The 25,703-nt window shown below is 54.0% G+C and overlaps 2 long non-coding RNA genes across 3 annotated transcripts in view; both read left to right on the forward strand.

Annotated features, from left to right (window-relative positions):
• Window positions 1–929: 929 nt before the first annotated feature.
• Window positions 930–9,989, forward strand: LOC132421136 (uncharacterized). The gene is made up of 3 exons (XR_009518506.1): window positions 930–2,292; window positions 4,193–4,323; window positions 9,772–9,989. It is a non-coding gene; the product is annotated as an uncharacterized lncRNA (long non-coding RNA).
• A 252-nt stretch (window positions 9,990–10,241) lies between these two features.
• Window positions 10,242–25,703, forward strand: part of LOC132421137 (uncharacterized) — a 44,892-nt gene continuing 29,430 nt past the window's right edge. For both annotated transcript variants that reach the window (XR_009518508.1, XR_009518507.1), the window contains exons 1-2: window positions 10,242–10,730; window positions 11,207–11,447. This is a non-coding gene — a long non-coding RNA (uncharacterized lncRNA). The remainder of the gene's footprint in view (window positions 10,731–11,206; window positions 11,448–25,703) is intronic.

Below are 25,703 nucleotides of genomic sequence, written 5' to 3' on the forward strand. Positions count from 1 at the left end.
GATGAAAGTCTAATCTCCACATGAAGAATAGGACATCCGACGTATCATGTGAGCATGAAGTGGGAAGGGGCTCTTCCCCAAAACCTAGAGAAATGTTCGAATGCGTATTCTGGAGAGGGAGATAATGTCCAGTGGGTCTGTTGTATAATGCAGCTGCGTACGGGGCAGGGGCAGGGGGAGGAAATAGGATTTAAAAATACAACCGTGTACGTCAGAGGCGGGTTATAAAAGCATGGGTGTCTCTTCCGGGAGCCTCTGAAGTTGGAAAGTGTGAGTTGCATACACTCATTAAGACGTGTTACGTTAAATTCAGAGTAAAATTAGAAGCCACGTTAATGATCCCGCCATCCAACAACTGGGCAGCAGATGCTGGAGCTTCTGGTTAAGAGATTACATGGTTCGAGACGGCGATTTGCTGTATGTGTCCCTGGCCAAGAGGAGGTGTAACAAACATATTATCAGACACAGAAAATATGCAGCCCTGGAAAAGGGACGCACGATTCGGACTGCCGTGACGCTTTCAAAGCTGCACATTTTCCCACTAAACCGCTGTTTCGGAGAATTAGTGGCTTTTTTTTTTTTTTTCCTTAGAACGAAGAGTTAATCTTATCCAGGTTCAGAGCCAGAGACCTGTCATATGAAATCCCAGCAAAGACCGACATTCTTTCCAGGTTCGTTACTCGCCGTGGAGCTGAGTTTTCCAACGATGCCCAAGCTGAGTAGCTGTCTGGAGAAACGGAGCCACTTGTGGCCACTCTGGGGGGCTCGGGGGGACGGCTCTCCCGGTGTGCGGGTTCCTTTTGGGGGTGAAATGCCGCTTGGGAAGCATGAATAAGGAAATCTGAAAGACTGGGAGGGACTGGGGCGTCCCGGTTTACAGACACCAGGAGGTCACAGGTTTGGTCCCCTGCAGAGGTGCCCGGCACACTGATGGAAAGTGTCCCAGGCTTCAAGCTTCAAGCCTGCGAGTTTTAACTCCTACCCCTTCCAACCATCAGAAGAGGAAGAGCTGCAAGAGAGCTGTGAACAGAGGAGTGTCCACGGGAGCGGGGAGGCTGCAGCCAGGCTCCCCATCCGGGGATGCGTGCAGGGAGATGGGCGCAGGCCGCCCTTTCCATCCTGTTCTCCTACACGAGCCGAGGAGCCGGCGGGGGCAGGTGTCACACGATTCTGCTGGTTCCGTGCATCCAAGCCCTCTTCCCTTTTCCATGTTGCTTGCAGCACTTTAGTTCTTCTTTCGGGGACCGGGCAGGGCTCCATTGTTTTTCTGGATTCCAGGGTGTACCCCACAAGTTACCCGGGGTGGCTGGGAATGAAGCCACTCTGCAATGTTCTCGTGTGTAGCAGTCACAGCTGCCTGACCTCGAAGGGAGCAGTGGACCCAAGAAACCAACCATGAGGCAAAATCTGGGGGTCCACACCCTCCAGTCGTGCACCCTCGGGCCAGAAACTTGCAAACGAGGAAGTGCACCGGGGCCGGCTGGCGAATGCCTTGCTCGCCTAGCTCGCATCTGACCGGTGCCCACCGTGTGCCAGCTTCCGAGCCAGCCACCGGGCAGAGACATGGACCCCTGCCCCTGGGGGCTCACAGTCCAGTGGGGATACACACCTGACGCTGGGGTCCCCCCTGCTCTGAGCTCTGGGGGTGTCAGGGTGCTGCCCACCTGCCTGCCTGAACTGCCTGTCCCGGCCCGTCACCTGCCAGCCCGCGGCGGGCAAGCCTCCAGCTGCCGTGTCACCTGACTGCTTCTCGGGGTGCCTCCTGGTCTCCAGGCTTCCCTAGGGTCCCGGCCAGGAGAGGAGATGGTCCCCGTGTCATGGCTCAGACGCCCTGTTGGCGGTCCTCCCCGACCCTTGATGGCTGGGAGCCGCAAAGCTGGGACTAAATAGAGAGGTGAGCCTCCTGGGGACCTGGGAAATACTGGGGCGGAGACCTGCAGGTCTTCAGTCTGCAAATTGTGCATCTTAACCACGAGGGTCCCTGTGTTTGAAGAGCGCGTTTCTCCATAAAGTGCAGGACAGGCAGGGCTTTCAGGTGACCGAACTGCATCAGCACCTCCTCGGCAGCAGGCAGGAGGTGCCCAGACGGAGCGTGACAGGAACGGGCCAGAACCCCTGCTCCTCCTGCCAAGGAAGCGGACAGATGATGAAGGCAAAGAAGTCAACTGTGGCATATTCGAAGGGAAACCGTTACGGAGAAAGAGGAGTCAGGCGAGAGGGAGAGGATGACGCGTCACGGCCGTTACGAGTAGAGTGACCCGTGAAGGTGGCACTTAGAGCACGAATTTGGAGGTGAGGAAGCAGCTACTCGGGTATCTGGGAAGCGCACCCCCAGTGGAGGGACAAAGGCCCTGAGGTCGGAGCCCCCCGCCCTGGGCTGGAGGGAAGAGGGGCAGAGCGTAGGACACGAGGCCAGGGGTGCAGCAGGCCAGTCAGGGGTCTGAGCTCTGAGTGTGCGGGGCCTCAGAGGGCCACAGCGGACGCACAGGGTGAGGCCTCGCCCCGCGGAGTGGGAAGCAAGGGCGGGCGCCACAGCAGCAATGCAGGAAAGGAGGCTCCTGGCCTAGGTGCCAGTTCGTGGTGGACTGGATGTGACGCGTGGAAGAAAGAAAGAAAGAAACCGGGGACCGCGTCCAGGGCATTGGACTGGGCGCCTGGGTGCCCGGGCGGATGGGGTTGGCATCACCCAAGGAGGGGGCAGGCCTGGTGTGGGGCGATCGGGGTGAAGTGTGAGACACACATAAAGTCCACGTGAGGATGTCAGGCGGGCAGGAGTTTAGTGCAGACAGAAGGCTGGAATCCCCAGCACAGAGGCGTTCTTCAAGCCCCCAGATGGCAGCGCTCATGGGGAAGTGGGTGAGGCTAAAAGAGGCCTGAGCCCGAGCCCTGCGGGCAGACAGGTTAGACCCACTTTACCCACCAAGGTCTAGAGACGTCTCTGTCCAAGGCTGCGGAAGGGGGTCCACTTGGCCGGCCCCCAGCTCCTAGGGCCCTGGGAGACAGGCCCCCAGCCCACTTCCTCTTGTCTACTGCGCTTCTCCCAGGCCAGGAGCAGCAGTGATGGCCGGTCGCCAAGTGTCACACGGGATCAGGGTGGGCAGGATGCTGCACGCGGACGCGCACAACCCCCAAGGCTGCCAGCCAGACAGCAGTGCGCAGTGTGGCCACAGGCCCAGGAACAAAGGCAGGTCGGCCACTGCACGACATCTGCAGTTCTGCACAGAACGCGCCCTGTTACGCCCTGGGGCTCGGAAGCAGCCGGTCAAATGGGCTTCCCAGCAAACCCCCAAACCCGATCTCTTTCCTGGGCCAGGCCCCAAGACGAAGGTTCCAGAAGGTTCCAGAAGGTCCCTCAGTCCCTTCCCCCCTCCAACCTCTCCCCACTAGGTGGCTGGGAGTTAGGGCTACATTCCCAGGTAGCATTTCCTCAACATGAAGCCACGTTTCTCAAACCCAGGCGCCTGGAGATCCCTCTAGATTCTTCGATTCCCACATTGTTCTAGAGGAAACTCTGGTCACCTCAATCCACGCTGAGAATTACTGACTGTGGAAATCCACATGTCTGGTGTTTGTTTTTGTGTTTTTGAGCCTGAGATTAGAAAGGCTTCAGGTCCTGAACCTCTTCCCCGGGGTGGGGGGTGGTGAGTGGCCAAGAGTTCGAAAGCCCAGCTCTGGATTTCCGTAGCCTCTCGGTAAGGCCTTACTCCCCTCATCCGTGAAACGGGAATAATAACCGTCCCTGGTTCTCGGGGTTCAATGAGTTAGTAAGTGTCAAGTTCTTAGAATAGCGCCTGATACAAGGAGCCCTCACGAAGTCCCAGGGACTCTTATTACCCCCGCAGGAGTGTGACAAATGGGCAGAGCCCTCTATAGGCCAGGTTGGAGCCGTAGTCGGTAAACAGAAAGTTTCGCATTATTTAAGCCTGGCCGCGGCGCACGCCGAGGCCTGCGTCACTTCGAACTGCAGTGTGAAGGGGTCAAACGGGGACTTCCTTAGAGCGACTGAAGTTTCTCTCTGTTACACTTTAAACACAGTCTCGCCAGGTGTCCGGGGAGCAGGACGAATTAAGATAGTCTCGGCCAGTGAATGAAATCCAGGGTTTGGAATCCAAAGAGACAGAAGCCCGAGCAGCGTCAGGCAGCTGGATGGGCAGAAAATTGTCCCCTTTTGGTGTTTTCTTTTCATCCACAGACTTTCGTACGTGTCCTCCGGCATCTGTCACTCCCAGGGACCATCAGGCTTGGCTGGAGCGATGCAGTCCTTGACGCTGGGTTCTGAAGACTCAGGGAACATGCGTTCATTGCTGTTGTTTGGAAAACCAGGTGAGCTGCTGTGCGGCTCAGCCCCCCTGGGTGCCGGCTGGTGGGGACTCGGGGCGGCTGGAGTGTTTGCTCAGCCTGTGATCCCGCATCCTGGCCTGCCCAGCCCCAGGGACCAGCTCCCTCGCAGTCGGGGGACATTCTTTCCTGGGGGCATCCCTGAATTTTCCTGGGCATCTACAACTGCAGTCACCCGCTCACAATTGCATTTCTGCTCCCACCTTGTAAACTTTCGCAGCCAAGCATTTGCCAGAGCCCTGGGGCCACCACCTGCGTTAGCCTCCAGCCAAGCAAGGACCTGCAGGAAGGCATAGACTTGAGGTTCTAGTTTACATTTTTTCGAATGAATGTTAAAACAAAAACATAACTACTGAAATTAAAAATGCTTGTCTGTGCAACACCAAGGTCACCCAGCTTGCCTTGGATGGACCGTCATCACACTTTGGGATGAAGAAAGTAAACATGACAGAACTGTGATCAGAGCCAAATAAATTTCATCTTTGTTACAAAATAAATTGACGAGGACTTTAAAGAATTACCTCCTCACGGCATTCCTTTAAAACGTAATTTCTGGGGCAGTGGTTAAGAATCCGCCTGCCAATGAAGGGGACACGGGTTCGAGCCCTGGTCCGGGAAGATCCCACATGCCGCAGAGCAACTAAGCCCGTGCGCCACAACTACTGAGCCTGTGCTCTAGAGCCCGCAAGCCACAACTACTGAGCCCACGTGCCGCAACTCCTGAAGCCCGCGCGCCTAGAGCCTGTGCTCTGCCACAAGAGAAGCCACTGCAATGAGAAGCCCGTGCACCACAACAAAGAGTGTCCCCCACTCGCCACAACTAGAGAAAGCCCATGTGCAGCAACGAAGACCCGACGCCGCCAAAAATCAATCAATCAATAAAACCTTAATTTCTGTGTCCTTAGAGGAGATAATCAGTCATTGTTCATAGAATAGCGGTTTCTGATTGTGTGTTGCATCTTTATGCCTAAACACACGTTTTCACATAAAAAAAAAAACCACTGGTTTTCAAAAAAGATGCAAGGGGCTTTCACTGCCAGACCTGCGAGGGTCGTTAAACGGTCAGAGAACCCTGTCTGAGACATGAGTATGCTGAGGCTCTAGAGCAGCTGAAGGGAAGTCCACACAAGCCAAGGTGAGGCACTGATTCCCCCTGTGCCCCCCTCCTTCCCAGAAGACGCCCCTTGCTCCCTTGCCCTCTGCCGGATCCCAGCCCCGTACACCAGAGGCCTTGCTCCCACTCTCCCTGCCCTCCTGGGAGCCTCTGTACGTCCTCTGGCTTGGGCACCTCCTCCTGGCTGCTCCCCTGACCCGCCACATCCAGTGTATCCCACATTTACAGGCGGCTCCCTGCAGGCCACCCTAGAGACACAAAGGGGAATGGAAGCCAGTCCCAGGCTCGCACCAGCGGCACTTGGCCTCTGGGGCGACCCTCTGGCCTCAGCCCCAGCCATCACACTCTGAGGGCTGCCGAGGGTCTCTGGCAGGGCCTTCCTGGAATTGTGATTCCGGAGGTGGGAGGCCTTGGTGTCTGGCGGAGGGAACAGGCCACATGGGAAGATGTCTGCTCGGTTTCGGGGGTTTTGTGAGATGCTCCACAGCTGGGGCTCTGTTAGCTGGTCCCAGAAATTGGAGTCCATGGAACGTCAGTGTTCCTCGAGAAGATCTATGAGAAGCAGGCCCTGTGATCAAGGCAATTTGGGCAACACTGCAGACTCTAATCTCCCTTTGGAGCACGATACCGTGCTAGCTTACGAAGGACTCCCAGGAATCCTAGAGTGGAGAAACTTGTTCAGCCCAGCGCGTCCCCATCTTATCTGATCACAGAATCCTTTCCTGGCAGACGACATCTGGAGAGGACGGAGAACACTGGATTCTCCTACGGTCCAGCTCAAAACCCCGATATCTCGTTTCCTCTGATCCGGTGGCGAGCTCTCAAAATTCGGGACAGATTGATTTTTCAGGGACGGTAACAATTTCTGATAATTGCTGCTTAGAAGCCTTCCCTCCCCCTCTCTCCCATAAGAAACTTAACCACAGGGGGAAAAAAATGAAGTTCTGGCCTCGAATGGAAGTAAACAGCTGGAGCTGATGAATTCCAGAAGCAAGTATCCCTCTAAGCATCTATGTGAGAGAGAGATGCATGCCACGGAGGCTATGTAAATATAATTACTTCTAAGTAGAATACCTTCAACATTTCCCATTTTCCATGAGGTAGCAGGGAGGTCACGGTGAGGCCAGTCGTCCAAATATGGCTGCCGATCCCTCTGAGTCAGCAAAGTGTATTAAAAAAAAGATCTTTGGGAGAGAAATTTCTATTTTCATATTCTAGTTAAGTCTCTCCAAATGTATGGGATATTATATTTAGAGCTGCGGTTTTCAAACTTGTTTTCAAAGCATGAAAAAAACCCCTTTCGAGGAGAATCATACTCAAAACCCCTTCCCACAAGCCCCAGGCCAGCTTCTGAGGCAGCCTCAGGAGACCCCAGGAATCCGGTCTGGACCTCAGTGCTCTGGGGCCTTGGTGCTCAGAGGCGGGCCTCAGACCAGAAACTTCTCGTCCGTCACCCGGGCGCCTGTTGGAAATGCAGCCTCTGGGCTCCACCCAGACCTGCCTTTACACTCCGCCTCCAGGGAATGTGGGTGCACGTTAACGCGGAAGAGGCAGGTACGGGGATTTCTTCCTCGATTGGATCGTTCTAAATACCAGAATGAGGCTTCTTGAAGGTTAGTCTGGAAATGTTCGACGCCCAGCCCGGCGACCGCTCTGAGCAGGTAATCCAAGCGAGTGCTGTCTTCTCTCTGCAGAATCTACTGTGTAGCCCTCCTCTCACAGAAATGGCAAGAGAAGAAGTGAGGGTGGCCTGGAAGGAGGCAGGAGAAGAGAGAGCAAAATGGTTAAAAGGAGAGGGTGTGAACCAGAGTGCCGGGGCTTGAACCGAACACTCCCACCAGCTCCCCGCCTCCCACCCCCGGGTGGAATCGGGAAGGTTGATTAAGGTCCTGTCCTATTATCCCCATCATCACAGGGGGGTGGGGGGTGATGGCCATGGTGAACATGATGATGGCACCTATCAAACGACTGATAAGCAGGAAGCACCTGGAATCGCCTGGGCGGCCGGTCAGGGCCGTCACTCCCGAGTCAGTAGGCTCTAGACGCGAGGCCCGGGCGGTGCTTGTAAGCACCTGGGCTGGGAGCCCTTCCGGGCCCAGGGTTCAGCTGGGGCCTCCCGGGCAGCCCCTCTGCAGGGTGGTGCTGGCAGCCGGGAGCCTTTCTGCATCGTGCTCAGAGCCTCTGCAGCCTCTCTGGTTTCTTGGCACCGTGAACCACTTGGTCTCAGTCCAGGGATTTGCTCTTATAGAAAAGAGAGGAAAAAAATAGAAAAGTTGTGGAAAACTGACACAAGGAATTAGGTCACCCTAGAAATGCTAAGACATCAGCAAAGCCCTTGATTAGGAGGATTTCATTTGGGGACCTCTGATGGCCGCCAGGCCCTGGCTGTGTAGGCAGAGAATTCCAGATGGGACAGGCAGGCGGGTGAAGGTCAAGACGATCCACCTCCTGACCTCCGCCTTTCTGCTGCCGAGGGCAAGCCGTGGGGCTGCCCCACCGGTGAGGGTCTTGGACCTGGGGTCTGGGAGTTTGGGATCCTGATGTGGTGACCGAAGCAGGCTGCCCCTCCTCGTGGGATTCAGCATCGAGCTCCCCTACCAGCAGAACGCTAAGCCACCCTCCCCTCCTTCGGGGGCCTCATCATTGGACTTTCGCTTCCTTGGTTTTGATGCCAGCGTCGTGTTTGCAGAGACGGAGCAATTGTCACCATTTGCCCTGCAAAACACCTCGAATGATGAAAGCTAGTCTTCCACTCTGCTGTAAGCCTTTAAGCCACTTACCAGACTGTTCTTACTATAAATGCATCTCTGCATAGACAGTCACCAGCCTCTGGAACACACTTACACCTTGGAGCGGCGGAATGCATTTTAATGGCATTAGTAAGAGCTGGGACCCGAGCAAAGCGGTAAGGCCCTCTCTTGCTCAGTTAAAGGCGGCTGGATGGGGCAATGGACCACCTGTCTCGCAGGAGCCGGGCTGCAGGGAAAGGGATGCTGCGACCCATGCTGAGTGAGAAGGGAGGGCTTGAAAGGAAAGGGGGCTTGTAGGTGGTGGTTGGATTTAACCGAAAAAAGAAGCAAAGGGAGAAAGGCTTGTGATGCGGTGGAATGAGCACCAGGCTTGCGATTAGCTCTGAGGCAAGTTTTCTGCCTGTTTCCCCATCTGTAAAATGGGTGCAATGGTATCTATCTACTCCCGTGAAGAAGATGAAAAGGGGGTTTCCGAATCCATTAAGCACCACCTCATACGGCCTCTGCTGTTGATTGGGCCCTGACTAGGAGACCGGCCCTGTGTTTGCAGCAACCTGAAGGAAGGCAAGGGTGGCTGTGCCCATTTTACAGATAAGGAGAGCAAGACGGTTCCCTAACTTGCCCAGGGCCACGTGGCTGGCAGGCGGTGGAGCTGAGCTTCGGAGGCAGGGCTGCCTGGCTGCGTCTTTACTTCGGGAAGGATGTGCTGTGTTTCCTGGTGACTGTGTAACGGGACAAAGCCACACGCCTGGAAACAGCAGCCTGAGTCCGTGAACTAGCTCCTCTTCTGCACGACTGCACCCCTGTGTGTACCCCGGCCCCTCTCCAGCGCCCACCACCCAGGAGCGGTGAGCTCTCTGGTCGCTTGCGGTGCCGGCCACCCTGAGCCAGGGCAGCAAGGAGCCAGACTTGCAAAAGTCCTTCTCCTCCAGAGTCCTGTGTCCGGCTGCTTAGACGGCAGGTGGGACCAGGACGCCGAGCATCTCTCCAGGCCCTGGCCGGCAGCCGGCGCCTCTCTGGGTCTACGCTTACAGAGGGGAGAGTGCAGACCTCCCTCACGTGGCTTCTAGAGCGGGACAGCCCGCTGTCACGGCAACTCCAGTCATTCCCCAAGCGCCCACTGAGCTCACATATTCTAAAGGCGCTCAGTGTGAAGAGAAACCTGTCCCAGTTCTCCCTGCAAGGGTGTCGGCCGGCCACCTCCGTCCAGTCTCCTGTTCTCTAGGTGAAACCTCCCTGCCCCCTTGTCTTCGGGGCTTGTGGGACTGAGTTCTCAGAGCTACCGGCTTCCTGCAGCCCGAGCTCTCCTTGCTCTGTCCACCCACGTCCGGTCTCCATCCTTCCCAGCTCAGGGCCCAGAGAGATGACCAACCGTTCTCAGCCTCGACGGCTCGGGCGGAAGGTGGGAGCCCTGGGGGGGAGGCAGGCAGCGCTCTCGGCAGCAGCTGGCCCTACGAGAGCTGAATAATTAGGGGATTCTGTAGGTGCCAGGTTCATGATCTGGGGATGAAGATGGGCTTTTCTGCGATTGTCCATGTTACATTGCTGATCCTTCATCTGCATTTATAGACCCCCGATTCCAAGAAAGTCTGGAAATTCTGAAAACCTGGAAATGTATCAGCCATTCCCCTTCCTGAGCCGCTGGGAACATCAGAGAACGAAGCCGCCAGCTGGACCCCGTGCTCCACAGAGCGGGTGATGCTGGTTGGGAAAGGAGAGAGAGAGAGACAGAGAGACAGAGACAGAGACAGACAGAGACAGAGAGAGACAGAGATGGAGAGAAAGAGAGAGAGAGGGAGAGAGAGGGAGGGAAGGAGGGGGAGAGAGAGAGGGAGAGAGAGAGACAGAGAGAGAGACAGAGAGACAGGGAGAGAAAGAGAGAGGAGAGGGAGGGAGGGAGGGAGGGGGAGAGAGAGAGAGAGAGGGAGAGAGACAGAGAGACGGAGAGGGAGAGAGAGAGAGGGAGGGAGGGAGAGAGAGAGAGGGAATGAGCTGGAATCCAGTCCAGCTGGACCCCAAAGCCCAGACTCTTTGTTCATACCTCCACCCAGCCCCTCCGTCCTGGGCTATCTGCCTGTCCAGGTCAGATGGGGAGGGGAGGGGAGGGGGGGGTCGGCTCAGCCCCCTAGGGAGCAGGGGCTCCCACCTCCTCTGCTCCCTCCCCTCCCCCTGTTAAAGTGCAATCGTGTAACTAACACATGTCAGATGAGCTCAATTTGGTAATTCTGGGCACCTGCAGTGCCCAGGGCCCGAGGGCCCATCCTGCACGGGGAGGGGCGGGCTTGGTGCGGCTGGCCCTGCCCACCCTCAGCCTGTGGTCAGGACTTTGCGACCAGGCTTGGGGGATGCTCCAGGAGCTACCGTATTCCTCCCCATGTTCACGTTCCTAAGAAACCACTCTCAGATTGAGGGCTGAAAGGAAGGGGCAGAAGAGAAGAGAGCAGACGTCAGGGGAAGACGCAGGAGAAAGGAGACGGGCTGACGTGACGTGGATTCCCGTGAGCTCAAGCTTTAGCTTGGGTCCGATTGTAAGTTAATGCCCGCCTCCGAGATGATTTAATTAGAGGCAAATCCCACAGGCCACCTGTTGGTTTAGCTCTTTTTCCTGTCTGGTGGGGATGCTGGGACTCCCCGGGGGAACATGGAGCAATAGCCAGTGACCAGATTCTCCTGGGGGAAATGAGTGAGAAAATGTTCAACCCCAGACCCCAACTGTTAGATTTTCGTCCCTAATTGGAACGCAGACCCTTGCGCACGCTTGTCTGCATCTCCCACGTGCGTGTTGTGTTTTCTTTATGGGGTTGGGATGGGCGGGGGAAGGCGGGCCCGGCCCTGGTTCTGCTGGCGTCTGCACAGCGTCACCCCCGAGCTGGGTGTCTCTGATTAAATCACAGTCTCCCCACTGCTTCTCCACGTCAGGGGGGGACTCGCGTCAGGCCGCTCATGCTACATACATGACTTCACAACGGTTCGCATTTCTTTTCTGCTGTTCATTCCCAAACAGCTGGAGGCCCGAGAGGGAATTCAAACCAAGTTGCCGGTGGATGGGCCCCGGGACTGATGCCGTCCTACAGGCCTCCCCGGGACCAGGGCACGGGACGCGGGGCTGCGATATTGGCTCACGATGAGCCGTGGCCTCTGAGGACGGCGCCGCACCAGCCCCCCGGGCCCCCTCTTCCAAAGGCTTTGCTAAGTCTACTCCTCAGAGGGTCACCCTTCCTGCCGTGACGTCCTCGCACCATCAGGTACTGTCTGGATCATTTTTGCCGTATCCACGTACCACATACTGTAGTCTGCTGCTTACTCCATCCTTTTTCCTTAAGTGGACTCACGTTTTTACTTCGATAAATTAGTTTATAAGGAAATGACCTCACGTTTTTACTTCGATAAATTAGTTTATAAGGAAATGAACTACCGCCGCACTAAAGGGGAAAGTGGTATCATTTGTCAGCCGTGGAAGTTACCATTTTAAAAAACGCCATGAAAACCACGGTGTTCTCAGAATGTAGCTGCTGCCTGGGGCCGGCTCTCTGCCCCGCAGAGGGAAGGGCATCGCCGGGGGACACGCCGCGTGTTGGGGCTCCCTCTGACGTCACCAGGCGGGACGGGAAGCATCTCTCACCAGGGACGCAGGGTCCCTCAGCTGGTCTCTGGGTTCCTCATGCTGGGGCGGCTCCTTGCCGGCACCCTGCCGTGTGGCCCCCATCCTGCCAGCCATCAGGACCTCCTGGTCTCCAGCTCCGTGTGTCCCTGAAGTCCTCCCCTCTAGAAAAGCCTCTCCTTGGCCCCGGCACCATTGCCCTGCCTTCCAGATTCTTCCTCCCGTTCACCCCGTTTGGAATTCTGCCCTTCCTCCCCATCCTTTGTGGGCTGGTGCAGCAGAGGGCTGGGAGCTGTGTAGACATCTCCAGTCAGGAGGACCGCGGGGCCACCTCACTGACCCCAGCGTCCTGGGACGTCACTCCAGGACGGGGCTCCAGGTGCACAAGCTAGGCTGGGGTGGTGGGTGTCTGTGGGTGCCCAGAGCCCACAGCTGGGTCGGTGTGGTACCAGCTGGCCGAAGGGCCTGTCGACAGTCAGGGCTTGGCCTCCCGGCCTCCAGGTCCCCGGGCAGTGGGTGCCCAAAGGGCAGGCCGAGCCTGGCACGGTCAGTGCTCGCAGGACTGCCCCTGTGGGTCACAGATGCGCCCTCCATAGATTCAAACCCTGCAGCCGAGTGATGCCCACGTCCCTGTGCTGGACCCGGTGGTCGGCCCGGGGGCGGGCGCTGCTGGTAGCCGGGCAGGTGTCCCCCGCTGCTGCCCCCTCCCCTGTCTCACCCTCTCCCAGGGCCCCTCCTAGCCGGCAAACACGTCTGCTCTAAGGTTCTCATGGGTATTGTGGCATCCATCCCTCCTGCCTCCCAGGTGTGTGCTTAGCCTGGGGCCGCGCTGGAGACAGATTGTTGATTCCAAGGTGAGGATGTCGACCCGGTCCGGATGGAGGGGGTGGGTAGGTGGAGGACAGCATGCCCACCCCGCCATGGCCGCGCTCGGCTCTGGGGCCGCCCGTTTCCTCCTGCAGGCTGTGGGGCTGTGCTCCGCCTCTGAGACCCTCCCTGGGGTGACGAGGGTCCCTCGGCAAACACCTGTTTCCGATTTCTCCCAGGCTTAACCTCAGGTTGGGGCGGTGATGCCGCCTCGCTGGGATCCACTCCTGGGTGTGGCTGTGCAGTGTGTTTGCTCAGAGGGGTGGGGAAAGCCCAAGCCCACGTCCCGTGTCACTCAGGGTGGGAGACGCCGGGAAATAGAACTCACAGGGGTCGCGTCGGGGGAGACCAGAGTGATGAGGAAAGTGCAGACAGGTGCTTCCACGATGCTGAGTGACCACCCATCTCCCTGGCCCCCGTGGAGGCCCTGGGATGGGCTCCCACCCGCCTGGCGTGAGGGCGGCAAGCTGACCGGTCAGGCTTTAACCCCGGCCGTCCGACTCCAAGGCCAAGTGCTCTCACTACGGTGAGAACAGATTCCCTCTGGCACTCTTCGTGTTTTCACACCTGTTGAAGTGTGAACACTCTTAGATTAGACGAGGATGCTAAGGTAGTTAGATTCACTGCACTTTTCCTTGTCCGACAGCTGCTTTTGCTAGACTGTCCTGGGCCCCAGGTCCCAGGCTTCCTCAGGAAAGAGAGGGAACCAAGGCCAAGCCTAGAGACACAATTCTTTTTTTTTAATTTTACCGAAGTCTGGTTGATTTACAATGTTATGTTAATTTCTCCTGTGCAGCAAAGTGACTCAGTCATACATATATATTCTTTTTCATATTCTTTTCCATTGTGGTTTGTCACAGGATATTGAATACAGTTCCCTGCTTTTTTTGTTTTTAAACTTTATTGAAGTCTAGCTGATTTACAGTGTTATGTTCACAATTCTTGGTTTGAAATGGAGACTTTGAAAAAACAGACAGAACAGTGCTCTCCGCCATCAGGGGCAGCAGAGCCACAGGCCTGGCCTGCGGGGCTGGATGGATCCAGCAAATGCTGGGGTCCTGGGGTCTATCAGGGAGATGCAGGGCGCTGAGCATGGGGGCTCCCCTGAGTCTCCCCCTCACAGCCACCCTCCTCGGTGCTGCCTGCCCAGCCAGCCAAAGCACCCGTGGGCTTAGCTCGGCGGTGGCGGAGCGCCTGGGCACCCTGGGCAGACACGCTGCAGCCCCCAGGACGATGGGGCTGACGTGCTCGACTGCCAACCCGGGCTCTGCAGCAAGAAAGTAAACACGCCTTCAGCCGGCCTGACACATGGCCCTAAGACTTTAATAAAGCAACTCTTTGACACAAAACATAGGGATGGTTCCTTGGACCTGTTTCAGTGTATCGTGTCGCTCTTTGCTCTTGGAGATGTTACAAGCCTGTGAGGGACACAGTCCAGAGTCTAGTTTTACAAGGTTTTTGCTTAGAAGTGCAACCGCGTGTTGGCTCGGCCGACGCACAGATCTTTGGAAGAGTTTAGCGGGGAGAAAGATTAAAGTGACTCTAAAACCACAAACTATGTACAGAATGTATTACGGACTTGAATTTGCGGGTTTTTGTTCTTTTTTTTTTTTTTCCTTGCCTCCTGCAGCTTGGGGCAATGGTTTCCAGAAGAGTCTGTTGTTTGGATTTAAAACTGCTTTGTGGAAATACTCTGTTCTCCAAGGTTCTGTGGGTCACGGAACAGTTGGCCGGAGTCCTGGTGGGCCCCCGGGAGGCTGGTTCTCTGGGTGATTCGGGCAGGGCTGGGCCTGGACTAGGGGCTCCGGGAGTCCGGCCTGGGTGGGAGTGGGGCCGGCCAGGTGAGCCCAGGAGCTGAACACCAGAAGTCCAGACCTCACTGGTCTCTTGTTTTCCTGCCTAATTTCTAGTTAAAGAAAGTAGGTCCTAGGGGCTTCCCTGCTGCTTTTGTCTTGTTTTGTCCTGAAGAGTTCACACCCTAGGGTGGGCCTTAGACACAAACCTCATCACCACCCTGACCTTCTGAGCTTCCAGCTGCTTCTGAGTCCAGGGTGGTTTTGATCATGGAACACAGTGTTGCGAGACCAGACGGGGCAGGAGGCTTCCGTGGCTGGGACTGCCCCTCCCTGTGTTTCGTGGGTGGTGAGATCCCACACACAGTGGATCACTGTTGCCTATCGTCCTGGGAGTGTGTCTTGTTTCCTAATCAGAGGGCGAGCTCTGTCAAGACAGACCCCATCCCTCATAGCTCCTTTCTTTGCCCTGGTGGTAAGAGGATTCAATACAGAATATGTGGAATCTAAAATAAGACACAAATCAACATATCTACAAAACAAAAACAGACTCGCAGACATAGAGAATAGATTTGTGGTTGCCAAGGGGGAGGGGGGTGGGGGAGGGATGGAGTGGGAGTTTGGGATGAGCAGATGCAAACTATTATGTACAGGAGGCATCAACAACAAGGTCCTACTGTATAGCACAGGGAACTGTATTCAATATCCTGTGATGAACCATCATGGAAAAGAATATGAAAAAAAATATATATATGTAAAACTGAGTCACTTTGCTGTACAGAAGAAATGAACACAACATTGTAAATCAACTATACTTCAATAAAATTTAAAAAAAAAACATAATCTGGATTTCATTGGAAGTTCCAGACCCAGCATTCCGGCCTCAGGCATCTGGCCTGGAAGAGGAATGTAAGAACAGCCGAATGCCTGCGATAAAGGCGCTGGTCCTATCTTTCTGGTGATTTTCCGGCAACCTTTAGCCAATCCTTGGCTATAAGCCTTGGCTTATAGAAGCACCACCCCCACCTCTGCCTTCGTGTTTGCATGGGGTTCTCCCTGTGTGCACGTCTGGGTCCAAGTTTCCCCCTTTTAAGGACACCGGCCATATTGGATTAGGGCCCACCCTCATGACCTCATCTACACTTAACCAATTACATCTACAATGACCCTGTTTCCAAAGAAGGTCATGTTCTGTGGAACTGGGGGTTAGGACTTCAACATATGGGTTTTGAGGGGGGTGGGAGGGATATAATTCAACCCATCACACCATCCTACCTCTTGGACCTTGGGACAGTGGGTGAATACTTCTGAACCACATTTTCTCCATCTGTGGCATTGCTGGTCTTTTAAGATTCTTTCCAGCTGCTAAGCTCAGTGATTCCAAAAGTCTGGAGCACGTGATGGTCTATTTCATTCCCTTTCTTAACGGTTTTAGAGCAAGTAATTCTTTTCATTGGACGTCATTTTTAAAAGCACTTTATCTGGGCTTTAAGAAACTTATCATGGTTATTTGCATGGATGACACTCAGTATATTTAATGACCAGTATGGGGGGCCCCAACCAAACAAATGGCCACTGGCCGTTACAGCTGCACTGAACATATTGGTGTGTACTGATGTGTACTGGCTGGATCCCAGCCCTGGGCCTTTCTGTATTTGCTTTGTCTCCTTTTCGACTTAATCTTCTTCTTTCCAAAAAAGATTTTTTTTCTGGCTTTAAAATAGACATATAATCATTGTTGAAAATTTAGAGGACCCAAATTTTAAAAACCTAAAATACCACTTCTTAGTGATACATGATGGTATTGAAGCAGGTTTTTATGCGTATTCTTCGTTTTTCATATTTTAGCCTTGATATTCTCCTGTGCATTAAATACTTTTCGAAAATATACTTTTTATTTTTGCAAAAATTCTATCCTACGGATGTGCTATTTCCATTTTTTCAGTATTACAAATCACCCTGTCTTGAACATAATGATGTTAAGCACAGTGGTATTTAATCTTTGTGCCTGTCCTAACTGCTTCCTTAGGTGAAGCTCCATAGCGTGGAATTACTGAACAAAAGTTTATGCATATTTTAAATGTGTTGTCAAAATGCCCTCCGGAAAGGTGGTGACGATGAACACGCTCACCAGCAGTGTCTGAAATTACCTTCGTTTCCTAGAGGGATATTTGCTCTTTTCTTATTGATTTGTACAAGCTCTTGTTATACTTAAGATATTGGATCTATTCCCAGCACACGTGTTGAAGTATGGACTTCACACTTCTCAAAGTAAAGGTCCATATGCCTTATCACATGAGATTCTCACAGTGTCAAGTTCCATGACTTGTACACAGAAACACCCAGTCAATAGCCACAGCATATAAAGGGATGACATCTGCCATTAAGAAGCATATGTTGTAGCTCAAGGAATTTAAACAGATACAAAAACCAAAGTGAAACAAATGCTATAATGGAGGCATCAAATACTGTGGGATCAAAGAGGAAAGTGTGATCCGTTCCAACGAGGAGAACCTGGGAGGTCCAGTTTCATTTGGGGCTCGAGTATGATTTTTAACCAGAGAAGGAGACATTCTAGGCTGAAGGGTCAGCATAAATACAGCACATGGCATGACAATTCCTGGTGTGTTTGAGAGAGAGAGGGGGGCGTTCACGCCTCCCAGTGCTAAGAGGACCTTGAAGGCTACAGGGCTTTATGTAGACAGTAGGACCAAGTGGAGAACACTCTGCCCTGACCTGTGTTTGGGGAGGATGGTGCTGGCAGCTGTGTGGATGAGAGAAGGGAGAAGAGAGAGACCGCTAACTTGCTTTAAAGGAAGCTTTGTGGGACTTCAGACCAAGAGGGCAGCAAGGGAGGGAAATTCAGAAATTTTGTTTCTGAGCCACTTAGTCTGGTGGCTAGAGGACAGTGTGTGTGGTGGGGCTCCTTCCCAAGGGGCCGTAAGAGGGCAGGGCTGTCTCTCTATAGCGTCACAAACGTTTGCCTTGAGACGGACAAGTTGAAATGTCTGTAAGGGAGACACCAGAGCAGGCCTTGTTACAAGTTACCCTGTTAATTTTTTCAAGTTCTTTCCACATACGGGGAAAAGAGAATCATTCAAATGGAAATCGTTGCCACCTGCTGTAAAATAACAACAAAATTAAAAGAATAGGCAAATACGGTTTTACCTGGCTGCCTGGCGAAATGGGTTGGAATGCCAGGGAGGTAGAGGCAGTTATTCTATTATTAACGGCACAGTCCATAATACTCAGAACAATGCTGTTTTCAGGTTTAAATTTTAGTGAAGACCTTTTAATGTTTAGGCTCTAAAGAAGATCCTCTCTTTTTTTTTTGGAGATGATGTGATTGAAATGACAAAGTGGTAAGTTACGAATTTCAAACGAGGGCACTTCTGGCCTCTGAGGAACAGTCCAGAATACCCCTAGATCTAGAAAAGTGTGTTGCTTTTATGGACTTCAGGTATTTCTTTAGTTACCCTTCTTCCAAACCCCCAGGGACACTGGCTCAAAGTGCCTCCTCCGGCCTCTGTCTCCCCCCCTCACTCCAGAGGGGCTGAGAAATACAGTCACGACAAGATGTAACTGACACTCAAGGCCGGTGTGTGCCAACCTGGGGAGTTGGCTTTTTCTGGGGTTGGGACCCCCGTCACTAGGAGGGTGGCGTCCCAGGTGTCCTCTCTCTGTCAGAGGCCCCCTTATCTCCCTCCTCCCTTGATGCCGTGTCTCCATCCTGAAATCTCTTCTTCCTCCCCTCCCCCTGCAGCGTGTAGCGGGCAGGGACGGGGAAGTGGGTCTGGGGTCAGAGGGCTGGGATTCGGACCTGCCATTGTCATGCCAGTTACTGAACCTCCCCCGGCTTCCGGAACCTTGAACTGCAAAATGGGATCACAACGTGCCTTATCCGTTCACAGTTAAACCCACAGAGGAGGCGGGTGCAGTGCTGGGCACAGAAGAGGCGGGCGGGCTGTGTGGCCCCGTTCCCAGTCTCTGCGGGGCAGGTAATTGCCCTGTCCTCTGAACTTGTAGGGGACGTTCAGTTTACACTCCTGCATTACCGAGACCATCCCTGCGGGCAGAAACAACCCCATTCTGCCTCTGGTCCCCACCGCAGTCGTCTCCCCAGCTCCCAGCTGACGCCTGAGCCCCCTGAGGCTCTACAGAGACCTTCTGCCTCTGGGTGACAGATGACTCTCTTCTCCTCTGGCCCAGGGAGGGGAACCGCCGCCTAATGTTACCAAATGTGGCGAGTGTTCAGATGTAGCGACCAAAGCCACTGCCTGGATCAGTTATTGTCCAGGGTTCTCGTGTATTCCCTTCTCTCCTACCCTTTCTTCATAGCCAGAAGGGGTGGAAATTCCCTAATTCATCTGTGCGCTTCGAGGAGAATGAGAATGATGAACGCGCTGCGGTTCGTGGAATAAATAGCTCTTGTAAAGCCAGACTAAGTTGTGATTTGCAATACGGATTTTCCCGTCCGAGTTCTTAGAATCTGTTCCGTCAGCACATTCGGGCTCTGTGTCCAGACATACGTCAAGTGAACGGCATCACCTCCAGCCCCGCTCAGGGTGTGGGTGGGGCTTCGGTTTGTCTCGGAAGGCTGGGCTGAGGGATATGCAGGGAGCAGGCTCCGGGTGGATGTGTGTGGTCAGAGAGTTGCCCGCCGGCCTCCTGCTGTCTGGAGGACAGAGCCTAGTACCCAGTGGTCCCCAGGCCTCCCTCCCACCTGCATCTCAGTCCCTCCCCTCCACAGGGCTTTGCACACAGCAGCTGTGAACCGCCCAGCAGGCCTGCCTCTGGGGGGGACCACAGGTACCTCTGAGAACTCCCAGGGGACCTGGCCAGCCTGGCTGAGCAGCTGATGGTGGTGGGGGGAGGGGAGAGGTAGACAGGGAGTCAAACACAGCCTGCAAATTTTTTTTTAATAAATTTATTTATTTTTGGCCGCGTTGGGTCTTCGTTGCTGCGTGCGGGCTTTCCCTAGTTGTGGCGAGCGGGGGCTACTCTTCATGGCGGTGCGCGGGCTTCTCATTGCAGTGGCTTCTCTTGTTGAAGAGCACGGGCTCTAGGGGCATGGACTTCAGTAGTTGTAGCTCACCGGCTCTAAAGCGCAGGCTGAGTAGTTGTGGCGCACGGGCTTAGTTGCTCCGCCGCATGTGGGATCTTCCTGGACCAGGGCTAGAACCCGTGTGCCCTGCATTGGCAGGTGGATTCTTAACCACTGCGCCACCAGGGAAGCCTCAGTTTACAAATTCTTAAACAAGAAAATCTGCTATAAAATAGCCCTGCTTGGCTCTAAAACGAGCGCCTCTGTAGCTCATTCTGGAATCTGTAAGATATCAAGAGCCGAGCCCCAGGACGGGGTGGACAGGTGCGTGGGTGCTGCCTCTCCTTGGGCTACCTGCCCACGCGCCCCGTCTCCCTGGAGGGCAAGGCTGGGCTCTGAGCGCGCTGTGTGGAGGCCTCAGCCCTGCCACCTTCCTGCCTTATGGGATTCTGTGCTAAGTTGTTGGCTCCACTGGCCAGAGGGTCACGTGCCTTCCTTTGCTTTGAGATGAAATGATGCTACAGGATGCATAGAGCGACACACGTCGCATTGGAAAAGCCACCTGTGACTTGGAGGGTTCAGGTCTGAGGTACCCACTTAATAAGTGACTTGGGAAGCTCCCCTTGGACCTCCCGGGCCTTGCAGGCTCTGCTACAATCCTGTCCTCAGGATCCCAGGCCACAAGGGCACCCTCTAAGGAATATTCTTAGTGTCTCTGGCTGAGGTGCCAGAAGACCCCCTTCCCCTTGCACCACGTGCTCCACCGTCACAGCTACTTGGTCGACAGGTGACATCTGGGCAGAGACTTGGAGGCAGGGAGACGCTCTCCAGGAGGGGAATAGCCAGTGCAGAGGCTGCGGTGGGAGTGAGCTGACCCGGTGGAGAAGTGGCTGGCGGGAAGCTGGGGAGTGAGCCAGAGGGGTGGCGGGGTCCCACCTCGGGGCGCCTGAGGGCCATCGGGCGCCACCTGCTTTTACCGGGAGGAAGGGAATGGGTGGGAATCACTGGGGGATTTGGAGCAGAGGAGAGGGCGGTGCTCTGAAGACAGACGTGTGGCCTGCGTGCACGTTCACACACCGAGGTGAGCACACCCAGGCCTCAGCGTGAGCCAGTCTGAGTCGCAGGACTGCCATCCAGCAGACGTGGCAGCTAAGTGCTAGTGAAGGTCACTACCTGGGCACTTAGACAATGGTGGGACTGAGGTCACAGATGAGACAAGGCTGACGGCAGAGAATCCAAGGCACAGATCCACTTCCAAACTGCAGATGGCCAGGGTGGGAGAGCCAGGCACCCAGGGGTTTCCCCGGGAAGTGCTGGGCGCCCAGCCCTCCTGTCCGGCCCGGGGCATCCCGCCCAGAATTGCACCTCCTAAACCACGCCCTTGACATTCACGGCCATGTAACTTCATTGCTCCTGATGGCAGTAGTCTGTTTAGTTAACCTTTGGCTTCCTTTTTTCCTGGTACTTTTATACATCTGGTTCTGGTAAAATAAAAAGATTCACTCCATTTACAACTGTACTTCCTGTGCTGGCCTGGGCTTCCCTCCCCCCGCCCCCAGCTGAGGCGGACATGACAGAGCCCCTCCGGAGAGACCCTCCAGGGGCGGGACAGAGCCCGCTGTGTCCCCCGGGACATCAGAGACTGCCCCTCCCTGGGACCGGCCACCGCACCCCCTTGGAAGTCACCACTTAGGAAGGGCCTTTCCAGGACACCACACTGCAGCATAGGGTCCCCTCCCAGGCTTTACCGGGACCCCAGGTGGAACAAGGCTGCCTCCTGAGAATGTGGGTTCTTGGTCCTGTGTGGGTTTTACACTGGTCCCCCTTTATCCACTGGGGATACGGTCCATGACCCCCGGTGGAGGCCTGAAACCATGGATAGTACTGAACTCCATAGACACTATGCTTCTTCCTATACTTACCCACTACGATGAAGTTTAATGTATAAATACACACAGAGATGAACAAATATAGCTAAAAGTAAAACAGAACAATTATAATAATACAACATCTTATTGTAAAGATGTCCTGCCTTCTCCATCTGAGCTAAGCATTTATCACCCACTGTGGCCGTAACTTTTGCAGTTTGAGGTGCAACAGCGGGACCAGCACGAATTCTCTCTTCCTTCTTCACAATTTCATGAATAGGAGATTTGTTCTGAATGTAGATCTTAGCAACCTCAGCGAGATTTCATCAGTCCTCAGAATGGCATGCAACTTAGAACATATGACTTGTTTATTTCTGGAATTTTCCATTTAATATTTTCTTTTTTAAGTTTTTGTTTTATATTGGAGCACAGTTGATTCACAATGTTGTGTGAGTCGTACACCTGAAACTAACACAACATTGTTAATCATTTAATATTTTCGGACCACGGTTGACCGCAGGTAACTACAGCCTCGGAAGGTGAAACTGTGGATAAGGGGGAAAGACTGTACTTACTGTTTCCTACCAGCCGCCGCGTTTGCTTGTGTTCAAGCAAGATGCAAACTCTTCAGTACAGGGAAGCCTCTGACCTGCAAAGGCTCACAGAGTCTGTATGTAGAAGAACAGGAAGAAGGATGCCAGAAGAAGGAGGGCCCCGCAAGGCCCGGGGAGGCCGCTCAGTGCGCAGGGGCCGGGGCCGGGAATTAGGACGGGGGCTCCGGGGCGCCCGAGCTCGAGGGACACCCAGAGAAGGGCCCCCACCCCGGCCACCGGGGCCAGCCTCGGGCTCCTTTGGGTCTCCCGGTCACGTGCTCCAGCAAGGTTCCTGCAGGTGCGGCGGTGGAGCCCGACCTGCACACACGCTGCCCCCTGACCACAGTGCTGACCTGCCTGTGAGTCTGAGCCCTGCCTGCGCCATCCCAGCCTTTCCCACCCCCAGAGAGGACGGCACCTGTCGCACAGGAGGAGGCCACCCTGAAACACCATAACTCACAGTGCCGCCCACGCACAGGGCTCCGGACCCGCGGGCCCTCGTGGGTACAAAGGGGCAGTGCACACAGATGCACACACACACCCTGCACACTGTACACACTGTACACACTATACACACTGTACACACTATACACTGTACACACTACACACTGTACACACTGTACACACTATACACTACATACACCCGACACTGTACACACTGTACACACGATACACACTGTACACACTGTACACACTATATACACACACACCACACTTCACACACACTACCCTCTGCACACACGTTCCCCACAGATACACACACATACACTCCGAACAGACACATGCCAATCCACACACACACACACACACACACACACAAATATCCATGTCCAAAAACATGACAGCAAAGCAAAAAGATCAAAATATTCAGATTGACTAGTGTTCAAAGAAATACAGTTTTTTAAGAAATATGCAATTGGCCACATTAAACAAAGTGCTGCTCTGGTGTTGAGAACACAGGCTCTGGCGTCAGGCCGCCTGGCACGAGGTGTCACCTCCCTGCTTACGTGCTCAGTGACAGCGGGTAGGTGAGTGAACCTCTGTCCCTCCTTCAGCTCTTCTGGGATGAGGGCCTGACAGCACCGACTTCAGAGCTGGGGTGTGAGGCTTTAATAAGTAAAAGTAAGTGAGGTGCTGAGAACAGAGCCTGCCACGTGGGGAGGACCCGACACGTCCCTCTGTTGTCACCACGGTAACCGTTACGTCTGACGTGGACCAGGGGCCCAGCCTGAGCCCCTCATCCCTACTGGTGGGGACGTCTCTCTGGAAGGTGATGTTAAGACACATCAACTCCTGAAAAACCGTTCCACCACGTGACCCAGTGCCTGCTTTACCCTGAGGACACAGCAGAGGGGTGCCCACAGACTTGTGTTTAAGGATGTTCCCTGCAGCACTGCTTGTAGCAAGAGAAGGAAAAACACAGACTGCCTGAGGCTCCTACACCAGGAGGTGGGTCATGGGCCACCCGCCTGGCGCCCAAGCAAGGGACCTGGACATCACCCTTTGTTCCTTCCTCACATCCAGTCCTCGGCCAAGCTCTGTCGTTTCCACCTCTTCCCTTAGGGATCTGACCGCTTCCCAGATTCACCCGTTCATGCCTGCGCTGGAGCAGGACTTCCTCAGAGCCACACCCTGCCCACCGAGGATGCCCGGTACACGCGGGGTGACGCTCTGTCCTTTCCCACCACGCTCACCACCTTGGCAATGACCGGATCCCCACTTCCTTCTCCCCCACCAGGTGGTGAGTCCCCCCAAGGGCCGGGCTGGCGGTCTCACTAAAATTGTGTCCCCAAAGCCTGGGACAGCGCCTGGCATACTCCATGTTTCCTGACTGAGGAACAAGCCAGTGAAAGAAGGCATGTGATTCAAGCCATATTCTCAACAAATCCATATGGCAAAATGCTCACCATACAGTATTAGACGAGGAAAAAGCCTAAAAAACCGGAGCTGTAGCATGACGTTAACGCCATTATATACAGATACATGCGTGAAAACCCAGACGAAAGGCATTAAATTGTTAGCTGTGGTTATTCCTGGACATTTTAATTTATATATATATATATATATATATGCCTGTCTTTTCCAGATATTTTGCAATGTCCGTTTCCTTTATAATCATGAAAACAGTGGGAAAATAGATGGATACAGCACCGGATCCAGAATCTGGGGCATGAGCCGTGATTGGAGTCCAGGACGTGGGTGGTTGAGGCAGCCTGCGAAACGTCCGCATTTGGACTTGCCCACGATGTCTATTAAAGCATCGTTTCCAGAGCAGCTCTGTACAATCACTGGTGATTCTGCTAATAACAGGCTCCTTCCTTTCTCGTGGGGACTCATTAGGCTGAGCGCATCAGAGGTGACAGGTAGTGGTTTCAGAAAGATAACAGAAATGTTTTTCTTCTTCTTAACAGAAAATGTCAGGGTAAATGAGTTTTTTTTTTTTTCTTCGTAAGTCATCATACTACACATTCAGGGGAATGTGGTCAGAGGCTCTTACAGGAGGACTTGTGTCTACGTCTATGTCTTTGTTTGCAGTAACTGTTGCAGGGTACCAAGGTGACAGCCCCAGAGTCGGGCCATCGGAGCATCTCTAGGCCAGACCTCCCCAGGCTTGGCAATCTGCAGTCCCAGGGACGCAGCACATAGAGAGGCGGCCCTTGGATGGACCCAGGGAGGGTGGAACCTCGTGGGAGGGACATTGGTTTCAAGTCTTGATCTGGACCCTGGATTTCTTCTATTGCCAGATTGCTCAGGACCTTGGTTTTTCCATCAGTCAAATTGGAATGTGTGTGCATCTCTCTGAGACAGTTGTAAGAAGCAGTGAATGTACAGCACTGCCTTTGGGGATATGTCCTCCCGACCTTCCGCCCAGAAGTCTCTCTCGAGAAGATCACCAAATGAGGAATGGAATGGAGAGAAGGAGGGCTGTTCAGCCTGGAGTAGAGTTTTTTGTTTTTGTTTTTTTTTAAAGGACAGGAAGTTGGAGCATAAAAGGTGTCATATGTATGCAGGATAGATTTGTCCCATGTGGCGTCCCAGAGCAGAACTGGAGCCTGGGGTGCGAGTAATAGAAAGTAAGATTTTTGCTTCCCTTAAAAAAGAACCTTCTAGGACTTCCCTGGTAGTGCACTGGTTAAGAATCCACCTGCCAATGCAGGAGACACAGGTTCGAGCCCTGGTCCGGGAAGATCCCACATGCCATGGAGCAACTAAATCTGTGCGCCACAACTACTGAGCCTGCGCTCTAGAGCCCGCGAGCCACAACTACTGAGCCTGAGCTCTAGAGCCCATGAGCCACAACTACTGAGCCTGAGCTCTAGAGCCCGAGAGCCACAACTACTGAGCCCGCACACCACAACTACTGAGCCTGTGCTCCAGAGCCCGTGCTCCGCAACAAGAGAAGCCACCACAGTGAGAAGCCCATGCACTGCAACGAAGAGTAGCCCCCGCTCACCGCAACTAGAGAAAGCCCGCGAGCAGCAACGAAGACCCAACGCAGCCAAAAGTAAATAAATAAATTTATATTAAAAAAAAAGAACCTTCTAGGAACAAAAAGTAATCCAAAGGGCTGTCCTGTAGGGCAGTACTGAGTCACCTGTCACTGTGAATATTTCACTGGGGCTGGTGATCACGGGGAAGTTTCGGGAGAGGGATTCAGCGTTAAGTTGAAGACAGGTAACCGCTAACATTTTTCCCAACTCCAAGAACCTATGTTTCTGCCACTTGGCCTTTCTG

The sequence above is a fragment of the Delphinus delphis genome, chromosome 2, assembly GCF_949987515.2.
Source record: "Delphinus delphis chromosome 2, mDelDel1.2, whole genome shotgun sequence".
Taxonomy (NCBI): Eukaryota; Metazoa; Chordata; class Mammalia; order Artiodactyla; family Delphinidae; genus Delphinus; species Delphinus delphis.